The sequence below is a fragment of the Oryctolagus cuniculus genome, chromosome 6 (genome assembly GCF_964237555.1).
Source record: "Oryctolagus cuniculus chromosome 6, mOryCun1.1, whole genome shotgun sequence".
NCBI lineage: Eukaryota > Metazoa > Chordata > Mammalia > Lagomorpha > Leporidae > Oryctolagus > Oryctolagus cuniculus.
Window position 1 is genome coordinate 123,986,941 of NC_091437.1, and position 10,048 is coordinate 123,996,988.

Consider the following 10,048-nt stretch of genomic DNA (forward strand, 5'->3'; position numbering starts at 1 on the left):
CATCTTTCAAATTAAAAAAAAAAGTTAATGTACTTATTATCATAAGCATGTACATATATGCATATACAATAAGTGTTTGCTAATTGAATATTTGCTCACATTTCTGCCCATGGGTTTTAATGCCTCGCATGGTACCAGGCCCATGGCAGGCACTCACAGGTTTATTGTATGAATAAGGGGCATAGGTTTCCTTCATTATATTCCAGTCAAAGAAACATACTTATTTCCCCTCTAAATCTTGTAAGTTTGGCTCCAGCCCTCACATGACCACTGAGAATTGTGCGGTACATTGGTTCACTGACACCCGACTCTAGCCCTCTCCTCCCGTGCACCTCCGTCCAGGCTGGAGAACCTGAAATGCCCCTGTTTTCCGGCATGCTCTCTCTCAGGGAGGAGGAGTCATGTGACACAGCAAAGGCCAATGAGGCACGGGGGGCAGTTTGCACTGGCCCTTCCTCTTTCTTCCTGTCTGATCCACAGACACAGTGTGCGTTTACCCTCTGGAGAACACGCGGTGAGTGTGTGAGGAAGACGTGGACACAGCCGCCAGTGCCAGTCTGGGCGTCGCCGAGCCCAGACCCCGTGCTTCCAGACACCTGCCTTCAGGCTCGTGGTGAAAAAGGGCTCCAGTTCGGTCTGCTGCCACTTGTAACCAGATTCAGTTCCTCACTGAAACCAGGTAGGGACCTCCGGTTCTTTCCAGAAGAGCCTGAAAATGGTTTATCTGGTTCTCCTGCCACGAATGACTGGAAAACATCTTGCTCCGGTTCTCCTTCTGAAAAAGAAGGGGTTGTGCTATGTGCTGGCAAGGTTTGGCTCCAGCCCTGGAGTCCAGCCTGGGAGAGGAGGGCCAGCGGTGACGTTCTGAGAGACCCATTCTGCCCTGCAGTAGCTGAACTTGCTAAGGGAATGTGAGCTCAAACAGAGATTGTCTGGGGCTCTTGCACAGCCAGACTTTAGGTAAAAGGAGCCCTAGGTTTCCAGAAAGGAAGTGAGGACCCAATGGCTGTCTGTGGGACAGAAGGAGGCAGAGGCAAGCCTCAGAACTGACTGGAAGTGAAAGCCGAGGGCTGGGAGGGGCGGTGAAGGGGAGATCTGGAGCGTGGGGGTGCCATGAATGTGTGTGGTATGGGGCGGGGGGGTATTTGTGCAGCTGCTTTTAGAGACCAGAACAGTTGCTTAAGGGTGAAGAGGTATCTTCCTCTTCATCTACTGCAGATTGGCACTTCAGAGAGAAGCTGGCCTGCTAAAATACTGGTGCATGTGTGTGCACGTGTGTATGTGGGCACGCATGTCCTATGCTGTGTGTGTGTGAGCAAGAGAGAGAGAGAGAGATGACTCTGGCCTCCTCCCGTCCAGCTGTTTGGGAGGACAGCTCTGTGCGGTCACATCCCAGCCCCTGTAGACTTCAGCACCTCCAGGTGGAAAAGCAGACAGGAGTGGAAGAGAAAACTAAGGGCCCAGCACGTGTCAGGCGGTGTGCTGGCCCCTGCATGTCTGTCACACTCACAGTGCATCTGCAGGGCTAAGATGCCCAGCTCATCTTAGAGACTTCAAAGAGGGGATATGAGCAGAGCAGAACCCAAGACTGGCAGAGACACCCAGCTGGTCTTATACCCATCTGTGTGGCCGTGGGCCAGGCAGCTGACCTCTATGGACCTCCACTTACCCTCTGGGAAGCAGTTCCAGACCCAGATGTCCCTTCCTGCTCTGCTTGGTCCCCAGTGCTCAGGTGGCAATGGGCTACGAGAACATTTGTGAAATTTTCTAATTGTCAAGTACCATGACAATTAAAGGATTATAATTATTTTCCACAACAATAATAATAAGCTAAATTTCATCCTGGCATAAAAATGCAAATAGCTGAAATTCAGTGATGTAGAACAGATCAGTTTGGGGAAAATTACACTTCATCTGCATTTCACAAAGCTGGGGGAAATGCACATTGGCACAGCCCTGAGAAAGAGAGAAAGCTTCATTAATTCAGCAAGTCTACCCAGTTCCTGTTGAATCAAAGGCACAACAATTTATTCATGAATACTCTGCTGGGCTTAGGGGGAAGACTCCATGATTAAAATATATTCTTGAAAGCTTTAAGAGAGTTTAAGCCATCATTTGTATTCGAAATAGGTCTCACTGACACAGCCTCCTTAAAATGGGAGCTCATGAACAAATCCGAAGGCAGAGGCTGGCTGGCAGCGCTCCTGCTGATCTTACAACGCTGACCGTGGGTTCTCGTTCCCCGTAGACAATAGGCTGGAGAAATAAGCACACATACCAGGGCTTAGGGATCTAATCACAAGAAACCACCAATCAAGTTCATCTGACACTGCTTTGGCACGTATTCCAGGCCAGTCCTGCATTCAGATACTCTATCCTATTACCCCACCACGTCTCCCGCCCTATAACCCAATCCTGAGTTTGGAAGAGAATGTTGCTATGGGGTCCCCGTCTGCTCCTGTAATGCAGTTTGCCTTGTTTGAGCCTCATGAACATCCGTGAATTTGAACCCCTCAACTTGACCTTCTTCTCCCGCAAGGTGGCTCATCCCTAAATTGCCTACTACACCTCAGACCCCTGGCCACTTGGCATTCACTGCTGGTGATGCCCCTTGGAGAATGGTGATTATGTGGGGTGAGAGGGGGCTGTCATCTCTTGGGGGATCAAAAGTCTCCAGCTCATGAGATGCAAGAGTGGCACGGGGTTCCATACACAGAGACAAGGAGGGTGTCTCTGTGTTTTGTCTGTAAACCCCCCAATAGCCCCCACTTGTTCCCGGGAGGGTCTCGTCTTCAACACAACCTCTCAGGCTTCCCTTCTGAGCTCTTTCCCTACATGAGGAGCCGGGAAGGGCCCTGCCCTCTGCCATTCCCTCCACCCTTCAGCTTCTCACTCTCTTCTTCCCCAAAGCAGCTCCTTCACTCACGCCTCCCGTGCTCCAGCCAGAAGAGGCCCTGTGCGTGTTCCACTTGGTGTAAACAGGTGCTCAGAGGTCCCCAGATGGGCCGTCAGGTCAACCAAGAGCGAAGCTACAAATCCCACTTGGGACTCAGCCACCACATCCTTCAAGGTGAATTTTCTAATTCCAGATTTTCTATCCCACCACTGTAGCTCGTGTGTCAAACCATGTGTTTCAATTTTAGACTTGAAAAATATGGTTAACGTGGCTCTGGGGCCTCGTGCTGCCCTTAAGTCCCTTCTGACTCATTCTCAGCTGTCTTCGAGCTTGGGACAGTCTCCTACACCTTCCATGCCAAGTGTCTCCTAGGCCAGGCTGGGGGTTGGGGGAATGGCCTGCATCTCCTAGACACCCTCAGTGGTCCCCTCCTGGGCCAGGAAGTGCCTGTGTCTAGCGGGGAAAGAGCTGACCCAAGTCAGAGGCCCTACGATCCTATTTTGTTCAGAATCTAAGGCCACTGAATAAGCCTTATTTATTTTCTCTGCAATTGTGTTTCCTAAGTTTTTCCACATTATTTCTAATTTGGGCGTTAGAGAGGGGAAAAATTAAAAACCACTGATCTAAAGATAATGGAATATCTCGGTGGTTATTGCATTAAAAAACCAGACAGTCTAATCAGATTTGGAAGATCTTAGAAGGCAATCTCTGACTCAAATGCTGTATAACTTGAAACTGGGAGAGCCCACAGGCCAAGGGGCCTGGAGGCTTTGCCTCCCTCCCTGCTGAGAGCACACACGGAGCCACACGGGTGCCACCTTGCCACCTTCATTGCTTTCTGGAGATAGTGACATCAATAAATGGAAATTGCCCCTTTTTGGAATCGGGATCACCAGGGGGTCCAGGAGCCCCTAACTTGTGGTCCTATCACCCACTGCCCATCCAGATTGCTCAAAGCTACAAATTGTCCCTTGGTATCCATGAAGGATTGGCCCCAGGACCCCCATGGACGCCAGAGTCAGTGGATGCTCAAGACCCTTTATATAAAATGATATGCATGTAAACTGCACAATTCTCCTGTATACTTTAAATCATCTCACGATACAGTGAGATACTGTTTGGTTTTGTGCTGTATTGTGTAGGGAATAAGACAAGAAAAATAGTCTATAATGTTAAGCACTGACGATTTCTTTTTAATATTTTTCATCCAAGGTGAGTCAAATCCACAGGTGCAGGAGCTGTGGGTGTCCGGCTGCACTCTTGTGAGCTCCTGGGAAGCCCTAAATGAGTATTTGTTTAATAAACAAAGGAAGGAGAATGGGTATAAACATTTAAGCTGCCTCAAATGAGTTTTGAGTTAGATATGCATGTATGAATGGGTAGATATATGGATAAATAAATGAACAAATTGTCACTCATTGAGTAATATGATTGATAGCAAAACATTCTCTCTCTGATGGGAACATATAATTGAATTAATAGTATTAAATGTGATGTGACCCCCCCCCATGGTCTTTTCTGCCATCCCTCTTACATCTCATCTCACCTCCCATAAGTACTCCCTACACACACACACACACACACACACACACTTGCATGTCTTCTAAAACAAAACCATCCACAGATGCTGCAGGTGCTAGGAGAAAGAACAATGGAGAGTGGATTCTAAACACTTCTGCTCACATAATTGATGGAGCATTTCCTTTATAAGCACAGTTTATTGTTAGAATGAATGACATATTGACAAAAAGAATCCATTGGCACTTACCCCAAAAGTTTGGCATTTGGTGCAATGGTTGGGCCTCTACTTGGGATGCCCACATCCCATTTTGGAGTGCCTGGATTTAAATTCCAGCTCCACTGCCAATTCCAGCTTCCTGCTAATGTGCACCCTGGGAGCCATCAAGCCATGACTCAAGTAGTTACGCCCCTGACACCCCCGTGGGAGACCCAGACTTTGTTCCCAGCACCTGGCTTCTTTGGCCTGGACCAGTCATGTCCACTGTGGCCATTTGGGGAGTGAATCAGCAGATGGAAGCTCTCTCTCTCTCTCTCCCTCCCTCTCTCTCTCTCTCTCTCTCTATCTGTCTCATTCTCACTCTCTGTGTTTCTCTGTCTCTCTTGCTCTCGCTCTGTCTCTGCCCCTCCATCTCTCTGTCACTCTGCCTTTCAAATAAATAAATCTTTTTAAAAATGGCCAACTGATTTCCATACTTAGGTGAGGTTTGCAATAACCCCCCATTATTCATGGTTTTATTTATTTTCATAGTTTTATTTATTTATTTATTTATTTATTTATTTATTTAAGTTACCTCCAGTCAACCACAGTCCACAAATATCAAATGGAAAATTTTGTAGTGAAACAATTGATAGGTTTTAAAGTGTGCTCCATTCTGAGTAACGTGAGGAACTCTCTCCCAAGACATGAATCATCTCTGTCCAGAGTATCCACATTGTATACACCACCCTCCAGCTAGTCACTCAGCAGCCATCCCGATGATCAGATCAACGGTCACAGCACACAGTGCTTATGTTCAGGTAACCCTTATGTTACTTAAGAGGCACAGGGAGTCACGCAAATGAGGCATCAGGGCATGAAACATGGAAACACAGATGAACTCGGCTATTAAGTGGACAGGAAAAAGAGTCCACCATTAAATCCTCAACGAATAGTGGAGATTTGGAGATGGATTTTCTGGATGAGGTAGCACCAGGATTATGTATTGCTCTAACTGCTCTTCTAGTGAGAAGCCACCAGCCTCTGCTTTGAATGTTCATGCAGTAAAACCCTTCATCTTCTTTCAGCTCTTCCAGAGCCAATAAATTACTTGCAGAAGGGCCGGTGTTGTGGTGCGGCTACGCTGGCATTCCACGTGGGCACTGGTTCATATCCTGGCTGCTCCATGTACAATCCAGCTCCCTGCTAATGCACCTGGGACAGTAGAGAAAGCAGCATGCCTGGAGTCCTGCACCCACATGGGAGACCCAGAAGATGCTCCAGGCTCCTGACTGTCTGGGCAGCCCTGGCTGTTGTGGCCATTTGGGGAGTAGACCAGTGGATGAAAGATGGATCTCTCTCTCTCTCATATATATATATATTTTTTCTCTCTAATATTTTGAAAAAAAAAGTCTGCAGAAACAGCAAGTGTAATACTGACATGTGACCAGTGAGTCCCCTCCCCTCATTCAAGCCATCCCCTCATTCAACCCAGTTTCTTCCCCACCTCCCTGTAGTTTGGAAACAGAGTGCATCCCTGTGGGACTCATGCTGCCCCTCCCACTAGCCTCTGCATCATTAACAACTGAGCCCACCTGCCCAGTCTCTCCCATCACAGTCGATGGTCTCCACAGACCCCATTTCCTCAAGTTACAAGTCAAATATTACATTCTTGCCACAAATAAAATGCAAACGTCACTTACTCCAAGGTTCAGTGCAGCCTGAAGGTGACACTGTCTCACACTGGGGACCAAGACACACCTTAGGGGCAACCAACACCATCCTCTGGGGCCACATCTGGGCAGTGTCCTGGGCTGGATCTGACATGACTCCTGAAGGGGCCCGGGAAGTTACTGTCCCACCCTGCTGCTTCTCGGGCTGAGGGAGGCTGCCCCGAGACCACCCCGGCTGCCGTTTGAGCTCCATCATCCCATCTTGCTCTCGGGAGGTGCCATGAGCTTCTCGTGGCTCTGAGTCTTGGTTGGCCATAGCAACGGAGGGATGTGGGAGGTCCATGCAGTTTAAAATCAGTTCTCAATTGCTCAGCCACTGTTTGCCAAAAGTTGCTGATCTTTCTCCCATAAGGATTACCCAAGTGCTTCTCATTATCCAAGCCAGCTTCTATCACCCCTCAGGGACTCCTTGCTGTAGTCGCTCCTCCCGGCACAACACAGGAAGGCGTCAGTGCCGGAGACAGATTCCTAGAATTGAATATATGAACCCTAGCTCCCCTCCCTTCTACCCCGCCTCCACCGCGCCCTCTAGTGGCCAACCGCTAACTCGGACACCAGGTGGCCCTAGGGCTCAGTGCGTCCTCTAACAATGCCTTTTCTCTGTCATGCCTGAAGCCTTCCAGTGCAAGTACCAACACTGTTTTGCTCTGGGTCCTTGCGTGGAACTTAGTGCAACTTTCTTACGTGTCTGATAGCAATCAGCTTGTCTAAGCAATTTCAAAAGCAGCCTTGATCACAACTCTCATGGTAGCAGGCCAGTTGCAGGGGAGCTGGTCCCAGCCAGAGCAGGGCAGCCACTTGAACTAGGCAAGTGCATTTGCCATTGACTTTCTCACTCCTTGATAAATGTCTCCTGTTTTGTAAGACAACGTTGGGTGTTCACGAGGGCTGGATGAAATGATAATATAATTTACCTCCCCGCGAGTTTGTGCAGGCATCCTGCATTTCACCAGTGCTCAGGGCCCTGTTTCCTTCTCTGTGGGACTGACACCCATTCTTGTATGTTACAGTGATTTTGATACCAGAGTAGGTTCTGCCAGTTCTCTCGGGCACTTCTGTGCCATTCAAGTGCTCTTTTCTGATTTACTAACACTTGTATAATTTATAATTCCAACAATATAGCAATTCCAGGCAGTTTCTCTATTGCTCAGGCCTATGTTTATTATTTTTATCTAAAAATATGAAGACTTTGCCTTTGAAAAAAAAAAAACACTCACTACCCAACCCGAATGCAAAGTGTACAAAGCTGAGCCTGCTTGCAGGTCACCGTCTAAGGAACACTCAAGAATGGATGCATTTGCTACGTAAGCTGACCCATTCTCCAGGAACCCTGTTCCTCCCCTGACCACGCAGCCTGACCTTGACTAGCCGCCCCTGTACCTAGGAGTGCTCATGCGACTGACCAACTAAATGCCATCTGCCGGGTGTGGTGTAGGGCTGGGCCTAGTCACCGAACACCCGCCGCACCCACCTCCGCCCCCACCTCCGCCCCCTTTCTCCCTCTGCCTTCCTCTTGACAAACTCTGCAGCAGAGAAAGGATGTGCAGAGGATGGGAAGGAGCCCAGTTCCCTGAATCACCCCTTGTGGGAGAGCTGCCCACCAATTTAGAACAAATATTTTGGACTCGATGTGAATAAGAAGTCAACTTCGATTGTGTTTGTGCCATAATGCATTTGCTGATTTTCGCTGTTGGCATTATCTTAATTAACTGCACGGTGGCAAGGGTTTTCCCATCACGCAGGACAGCGTCTTGAAGTTCTGCTTCTGATGTCTTTTCCCCGACTTCTCCCCAACCACCAGATCCCTAGGCCCTTCTGAAAATCTGTGTTTCGCCCTCAGAAACCTGTATGCGCCTTTCCTGTGAGATGCAATTTAGCTCTCATTCTGGCCGGGGTTCCAGAGGTGCCGTCTTACCCTGGAATTTGGGCAAGGTTAAATGCCTTCCTGCCAACACCTAAGTTTTGCTCTAATTAAGTCGCATATGTTCTCTAGCTATTTTATTTAGAGCCAACAAATTAAACTTTATTCCAGACTGGACAGATTATTTTTGAAATTCCAAAATAATCTAACATAAAAAAATCATTACAATAACGTGGGGCTATTGCACGGTGATTACTAAGAAAGCATTATTCATTGTATTAATTCGGATAAGAGAGATTCTACTACAGGAAACAAGCAAGAGCTCGATTATAAAAATGCAACTAAAAATGCAACCATCCTCTCTCAAACACGCAAGTCTGCTTTAAAGCCGGGAGATGCCAGGGCAGCTGTGCACCATGGGGTAGCCCAGGGACCCAGGCAGCCTTGATCTTGGCACACTGTCCTTTCAATACGGTCGTCCACAGCAGAGGAACAGCGTGCTAGAGCCTCTCACACTGGTAGTTCAATGCTCTGGCCGAGTATTTGGTGCAGCACCTAAGACACTGCCAGGGATGCCTGCATCCCATATCAGAGTGCCTGGTTCAAGTCTTGGCTCTGCTTCCACCCAGTTTCCCACTAGCATGCACCATGGGAAGACAGCAAATGATGGCTCAAGTACGTGGGTTCCTGCTACCACCATGGGGGGAGATCTGTATTGATTCTGGGCTCCTGGCTTTGGCCTGGCCCAGCCCTGGCTGTTGAAGGTATTTGGAGAATGAACCAGTAGATATAAGATACCTCTCTGTGTCTGTCTCTGTCTTTCAAATAAAATGAAAATGAACACATTTTTTAAAAATAGCTTTAAATGCTCTGTCCCATACATGACACGCCACTTCTAGCCGCAGCCCACGGCCTGCAAGAAGCCACGTGGCCCCTCCAAACTTGCAGGGGAATGGCAACACAATGCTCCCACGTACCCGGAGGGACAGGATACGCCAAGCCACCAGCACTAGGAGATCCCCTTTGAACTTCTGGTGGGTCCACATTTTTCTCAGCAATGATCCTGCAAGCTAGAATGACTGCGGTGCCAGAAGACCGGTTTGCCTTATCACAAGCCAGAGCAGCGGAATTAAGGACCTCAGGAGAGGATTCCTCCCTCTCCCAGGAGGCACTGCTCAGTGGGGCCGACCTGGAGCGTCACGCTCCCCAGCGCTCCTCCTCCCAAGTCACACAGCTCCCTACCGTGATAAAAATATCCGAGCCTCCATCATTTTAGCAAGATTTAATTAAAATTGCCCTAAATGAAGAAGCTGTAGTCATTGTTTGCATTCCTAGATGCCTATGTTTAGTTGAGTCGCACGTAAGCAGAGAAATGAAAAATTAGCTTAATTTTTTGGCTGCAGGGAAGAGTGTGAATTGGTTTTCTGTCACTCTTGGGGAACATCTTGTGTCTTCCCTCAGCTGGGTTTCTCTGTCGGGATTGCTTCTTCCCACCCTCCTCAAGGCCCCTGAGGACAAGATGTAGCTTGCTGTGACCTGGGAAAACCTCTAGGGCCCAGAGCCAGCCGGGCTTGGGCCCAGGGCCGGGGGCCTCCTCTGGGAACAGCCGGCCCCGCCCCAGCTGCTGACAGCCGCTCCAGAGCGGGGCTTCTCCTCCGATGCACATTTGTTGCCCACAGAGCAGATCTGCGAGCTGGGGAGGTGTTCAGAAGCCTCCTGTCTTGGGACTCAAGGAAGCTTCCAGAATCCCTGAGTGGGCGTGAGGGGGAATGGCCCTAGAGAGCCATGTTTCAGAGCGTGGTCTCTGAAGTCAGGCTGGCTTGCCTGGAATCCCAGCTCTG

General features: G+C 48.8%; 1 long non-coding RNA gene across 1 annotated transcript; it reads left to right on the top strand.

The window, feature by feature from the left end:
* Positions 1-445: 445 nt before the first annotated feature.
* LOC108176521 (uncharacterized) lies at positions 446-7,491 on the top strand. Its single transcript, XR_001793179.3, has 3 exons — positions 446-679; positions 2,914-3,070; positions 5,702-7,491. It is a non-coding gene; the product is annotated as an uncharacterized lncRNA (long non-coding RNA).
* Positions 7,492-10,048: the final 2,557 nt, after the last annotated feature.